Source organism: Mus pahari, chromosome 10, assembly GCF_900095145.1.
Source record: "Mus pahari chromosome 10, PAHARI_EIJ_v1.1, whole genome shotgun sequence".
NCBI classification, from domain to species: domain Eukaryota; kingdom Metazoa; phylum Chordata; class Mammalia; order Rodentia; family Muridae; genus Mus; species Mus pahari.
The window spans coordinates 70634837-70641968 of NC_034599.1; positions in this window are offsets into that span (position 1 = coordinate 70634837).

Here is a 7132-nt window from a genome sequence, read left to right on the forward strand (position 1 = left end):
TTTTTCGAGACAGGGTTTCTCTGTATAGCTCTGGCTGTCCTGGANCTCACTTGGTAGACCAGGCTAGCCTCGAACTCAGAAATCCGCCTGCCTCTGCCTCCCGAGTGCTGGGATTAAAGGCCTGCGCCACCAGGCCCGGCTTAAATTTGCCCAAACTTTAAAGACATATTTAAAATAGTAAGTATAATTAAGAGTGGAAAAACATCTAATTTTTTTTCTTGTTCATATTGAACAAGAAATAAAGAGGGTGATAATAGGGACTGTGGAGATGGCTCAGTGAAGTGCTGCACAGAAGCAAGAGGAGCTGAATTCCATCCCTAGAGCCAGCTGGATGCTGAGGTGTGCACACGCGCAGTCTCAGTGCTGGGGAAAGGGAGGATCACCAGGCGTTTCCAGTCTGCCCAGGTGGCGAGACTGAGATCCCAGTGAAAGACCCAGTCTCAAAAACCAGTGTGAGTGTCTCCTCCGCAGGGATGCCCGAGGTGGCCCTGAGCCTCCACTTGTATGTGTGCTCATACATACCTGAAAACACAGGGGCACACACGTGCATACATACATAGAAACACTCTAATTGACACTGATTTTTGCATCTTCAAAAAATTATATGTGTGTGTACTCAGGATGGCCTCAAATAATTGTCCTAAGTTTTTAATATTATTTTAGTAATATTCTAGCAATTACCAGAGACAAAAACTTAGTTTTTAATAGGTTTAAGTCTTTATTAGTAGCTAGGGTGCTGGCGTTTTTGTGCACTTTGGAAATGTTTCTACTTTACACGTGTTCTGCTTTGTGAACGTGTTTTATCCAGTTTGGAAATAAGGGGACATAAATCATAAATACTCAAGTTTTTTTTTTTTAAATAAAAGAAACCAAGGCTAAAAAAATTCTACATCGAGCTAAAGAAAACAGACTGAAAAACCAAAATTACTTTTCAGCTGAAGAACCATCACTTCATATTCCCTGTATCATCGTCATCAAATCCAAGCCTGAGCCTGCTGGCAACTCTACAGTCTGGCAACCGTGATCTCTCAGGACATTTACAATGAATAATTAGCTTACACTGCAGTGTTGCTCGGGGCAGAAGAAATCCTCATTCCCAAACACAGGCAGCCACCTCGTAGCTGTCCAGTCTAGTGCTCAATCTTGTCTTTCAGATCCTGTCTTGAGTCACATGTTCTCATGCGCTTTCTGATTCACCCTGTTTGAGGGGAGGCTGGTTGGAAAGTTTAAAGTGAGGAGTGAAGATACAGCAGCTGATAAAGCAGACACATCACGGGGTCTACATCTGTGTTCTATCAAGTTGGAGAAGATGAAAACAGGAGAAAGTATGAAGAATTGTGAACCATGGCAGTATTTCCTCTTATTTAGGTATAAAGCAAGACTGCACTGGCTTTGGGTATAAAGGTGGTTGTTATAGAAGGAGCAAGGGGGCTCAGAAGATCAGGCCACAGGGATACTCGTCAATGGCATTTGAAAGGCAAAGCGCTCAGAGAAGAAAATCAAGAGAACCCACAGCCTTTATAAATCACAAAATTTCAGAAAAGTAAAAACCTAAATTAAAATTTGCCCTTTTACTTTCAATTCTAATGAAAAGTCAATGTTGATACACAATTGAACTATACCTTCAACTCTGGAAATTATTTGTTTTCTCTCTCTCTCTCTCTCTCTCTCTCTCTCTCTCTCTCTCTCTCTCTCTCTCTGTGTGTGTGTGTGTGTGTGTGTGAGAGAGAGAGAGAGAGACTCTGTTACACAGACAGACAGACACACACACACACACACACACACACACACACACACACACACACACAGAGGAGACTACATTCGGTGCTTCCAGACATTGCCTGTGCTGAAATAGAAGCTGACCCGATTGAGGGGATTGTGGGTAATAGTTTGTCCTTTCAGCACACATGGCTACTAATGAATGGTGAAATACAGTAAAGGAGAATTTAAATTGTAGATTATATTTGTTTTCCTGAAAAATATCCCAGAAACAGCAATTTTTAAAACTTGATCTGTATGATCAGTAAGGAAGCTTAAGTTACAGAGTAATCATTATTCTGTCTGCAATAACATATACCCACTTCCAGACACATGTGTGCATGTGTATATATATATATATATATATATATATATATATATATATATATATATATAATACTCTTTTTATACATACCTTTTTTGTTTAAAATAATTTTTAAATTTAAATATATTTTGATCATATTCCCAGTCCTTCCAGATCCTCCCCTCACCCCTACTTTAAGTTCTTTCTCAAAAAAATAAACAAACATAAACCCAATAAACAAAACCCCCAAACCAAGAAAACAAAATAAGACACCTCCAAAACAAGACAAAACAGCAAACTGCAATCAAATAGAAGCACACATTCACAACACTGTGGAGCCCTTTGTGTGCTGGTCAACTGGTAGAAATATCCAGGGTCACTTTTTTGGAGAAAACTAATTTTTATTCTTACAGTAGGTACACATGACAGTTCAATTGTTAACCTTTTTCCTAGTGGCTAGGCACTTATTTATTTATTTACTCATTAATTCATTCATTTAAAATATAGTAAGATAAAACAAACCAAGAGAAGGACAAGAACCCAAGAGAAGGCTCAAGAATCAGGAATTTTATTTGTATACTAGTGAGTCCCATAAGAAACACCCAGCATACACGCAGAGGACCTGATGCCGACCCGTGCAGGTGCTGGCTATGGTGCTTCTGTCTCCGTGAGTTCCTATGAGCTTTGCTCGTGTTGATTTACAAGGTCTTGCTTTCTTGGTGTCCCCCATCTCCTTTGGCTCTTACAATCTACCCACATCCTCTTCCTCACAATTCCCTGTGCTCTTAGGGGAGAGTTTTGAGAGAGACATCCCCTTCAGGGCTGAGTGTTCCAAGGTTTTTCACTCTCTGCACAATGTCTGGTTGTGGCTCTCTGTATTTGTTCCCGTCTGATGATGGCGGAGCAAGGCCCTGATCTATAAAACATACTCTTAAATGCATTGCAAGGCGGTAAATAAAGGAAAGGAATTGTTAAAAGCGAGGAATAAATCCATGGAGGCCAGATAGAACAGGGCTGATATAATCCAGAGAATGGAGTGTCCACTGTGGCCTGGAGCTTTGGTTTTAGTCACCAAGCCTCATGGGCAGGAACAAATGCTTCTACCTATGCTGTGAAAAGGACCGTATTAGAGACTACTCCATAAATCCAGACATCAAGCAGAACCAGATAGCAAAGAAATTTGTTGTGTCTCTGCATGATGAGAGGAAAAGAGCCTTCTGGGATATTTGTGTGAACTTGTGACCAGAAATCACACGTGAATTTTCACGATCCTCTAGTGAATCTGAAAATGCATTGAAGAAAGAACAAGGAGATGCTGTCTGGGGACTGCGGTGCCATCCCAGGGCTTGAGGCCCAACCACTGAAAACATGTGACACTCATAGCCAGAGTGATATGCAGGAAGTACTTAGGGCTAAACAGAAGAACATAGGTCATACAAATCAGAAAGGTTATCCAGTGGTTGAGTATATCCTTGATAATATGGAGATGTGATGTGCTTTTTGAGGAGAGCAAAATCTTAAGTATGAAATATTTTAAATGGGCTGATAGGTCCAAGAAGGAAAAAAAAAATTAAACCTTATTAGATGTGCTGGTTTAGTGAGTTAGATCTGCAGACATTTTCCCTAAGATGACAGCAAGATAGATGAAGAGAGGGCAGTTTACAGGGGAATTGAAAGTTCATATGTATCAAAGGACACACTGTCATGTGTTTATTTCAGGAAACTGAAGGCATGTTTTGGGCTAATATTTGGCCCATCAAACAAAACATCATACTCAAATTGGAAATCAGTTAACACATACTCCCTGTCTTTGAAATTTTGCTAAGGAAAAAAAAAATGTCACTTAGAAGTATGAATTTAGCCAAAATTATCTTTCCAAACCTTGGGCAATATAAAAAACATTTCAAGGCAAATAAAGCAGGAAGCTAAAAGAAAATTTAGTATTAAAAGCAAGTCTGTTGTTAAAAGATGTACCTCAAAAAAAAAAAAAAGAACAATTATATTGCATTTAAAATAGAGTTGAGATAGAATGACTGGCACTATCATCATAAAATACACATGCTAAGATGTTGGTAATTGAAGAGGGTGCTTGTTGTTTGCTTGTGACAGGGTGACACTGCCCTGAGATGATGGATAATACAGTTTTGTCTAATGATGACTAAACAAACGTCTTCAGTTTTCTCCTCAGAATTCATGGTGAAGATTCCCAATAAAACCAGACCTGAAAACTGGTATGTCCCATCTAAACCAGAGTCAGACTTTTCTATAAAAAGTATACTGCAGCTGGAGAGATGGTTCAGCGGTCAAGAGTGAGTGTTTCTGCCTGCAGAAACACTGTGGCCTGGATCCGAACTGGAGAGCGGGAACTCCTGAAAAGGAAAAGGGCTGCGAAAAGGAACATGGAGGCCTTGGCAAAGACTTCTGATCAAGGCTCGAATCTTTATTGTCCGGACTTGCTTAAGTACAAGGAAGGGTTAGGAAGGGTTNCCAGCATGCCCCTGAGTCCTTTGAAGTTGCCATGGCGGTTCTCGCGATGGTGGGCAGTCCTCGCGATGGTGGGCAGTCCTCGCGATGGCGGGCAGTCCGGCGATGGTGGGCGGTCCGGGCGATGGCGGGCAGTCCGAGCGATGGTGGGCGGTCCGGGCGAACTGGGTAGCACTCTGGTATTCCTGCTGGAGGGGGAGTGGTTAGTGGGGGTGGGAGACACCAACACAAGAGCACTGACTGCTCTTCCAGAGGTCCTGAGATCAATTCCAACAACCACATGGCAGCTTGCAACCATCTGTAATGGGATCCCATGCCCTCTTCTGATGTGTCTAAAGACAGCGACAGTGCACTCATATATATAAAATAAGTAAGTCTTTAAAAAAGCAAAACGAAGCTAACAACTTTTTAGGCTTTTGTGTCTCTGACATAACTATTCAAACTTGCTTCTCTATTTTCAAGGCAGTTAAAGAAATGACTTAAAGGGAGGAGGGTAGCTATGGCATAGCACTTCATTCGCAGAAACAAGGTATGGATGACGTTGGTCTCGAACTAAATTTATCTAACAGACATTCTATATCAGCATGGGAGGTACTCGCAATGTCATAAAATTCAATCGGTTCACACAAATACAATAGGAAAAGAAAGGAAAGAAATGTGCCTAAGGGGCAAAATAATACATGCAGAAGCAAAGCAGAAAGGGTTCCAGATAATCATATAACATGTAATGCAAACAGACTAAAGCGATCATTGCTGCCCTGGTTCATTTTAAATAATTGTTTCAACAAGTATGCTCACGGCATGCTATTAAAAAGAAATATGCCTAAAATTTAAAACTACAGGAAAGATGAGGATAACACAAAGGGACACACAAAGATTAGAACAGTATCCACTAAAGGAAACTGGATAATTATAGTAATGAAATAAATTGCATTGCAATTTTTAAAAATCTTTATTAGAGGCAATGAGAGATATCACATTGGAGCTTTCAACGTCATTTACTCTTAAAAATTTAATGTGCCTAATACTATAAAATTAGGGGCCAGAGAGATGGCTCAGCGGTTAAGAACACTTGTTGCTCTTTCAGAAGCTCTAAGTCTAGCATCTATTTGGCTGCTTGTAGCTGCTTCCTGTAATCCCAGCTGTAGGAGGATCTTACTCCCTCTTCTGGTCTCTTTGAGCACTGCACTCACATGCACCAATCCCTGCCCAAATACATGGGCACATAGTTAAAAGCAAAACTTTTAAATAAATAAGAAGTTTTTTGATTAATAAAGATTGAATGTACCCTTTTCACTGTAAAAGTTTTAGCAAATTTCTCACAAGAATTAATAGACTAACAGGAAAAAAATAGGATCAGTTGGAGGAGGGCAAATGTACCTGGTTAGCAAATTTGATTTAGTAGTCGTGTGTAGAACAACCATGATATATATTGCATTCAAGTCAATGTTTTACCCAACTTCAAAACATAAATTCAGCAACTTAACATTTTTGGCAAGAATATATGATTATATTGAAGCAATTTATCTTTTCTTTTGTCCCTGACATGTATGAATAAAATCTGAACAAAGTCTGTCTTTTAGAAAAAACTATAACTAAGTAGTGTGCTTTCTTTTAAATATGAGGGTATATGAATGAATTTTTGTTATATAATATCATAAGGCATTGTTTATATTAACTTTACTAATCCAATAACAATAAGCTGGGTGTGATCATATGCCTATTGCCCAACAGGTAGAAGTCAGAGGTAGGAGAACTATAAGTTCAGGGTCAACTGACCTTCAAAAAACCACCACACAATCATCTCACTAGATGCTGAAATTCCTTCAACAAAATACAACACCCCTTCATGTTCAAAATCCTGGAGAGATCAAGAGTTCATGGCACATGCCTAAATATGATAAAAGTAGCATGCAGCAAAACAACAGCCAACATTAAATTAAATAGAGAGAGACTAGAAGCAATTCCACTAAAATCAGGGACAAGGCTGCCCACTCTCTTCCTACGTATTCAATATAGTGCTCAAAGTTCTAGCCAGAACAACAAAAGGAGGTCAAAGGGGTATAAATTTGAAAGGAAGAAGTCAAGGTATCACTATTTGCAGATAATAAGATAGTATACATAAGCAACCCCCAAAATTCCACCAGAGAACTCGTACACCTGATAAACAATTTCAGCAAAGTATCTGGATACAAAATTAAATCAAAAGAAAATCAGTAGTCTTCATATACACAAAGAATAAACAGGCTGAGAAAGAATTAGGGAAGAACCAACCTTCACAATAGTCACAAATAATATAAAATATCTTGGTGTAACTTTATCCAAGAAACTGAAAGATCTGTATGATAAGGACTTCAAGTCTCTGAAGTAAGAAATCCAAGAACACATCAGAAGATGGAAGCTCTCCCATGCTCATAGATCAGTAGGAATAACATAGTAAAAATAGCCATCTAATCAAAGCTGTACTACAGAGCAATTGTGATAAAAACTGCATGGTATTGGTACAGCGACAGACATGTAGATCAATGGAATAGAATTGAAGATCCAGAAATGAATCCACACACCTATGGTCACTTGATTTTTGAC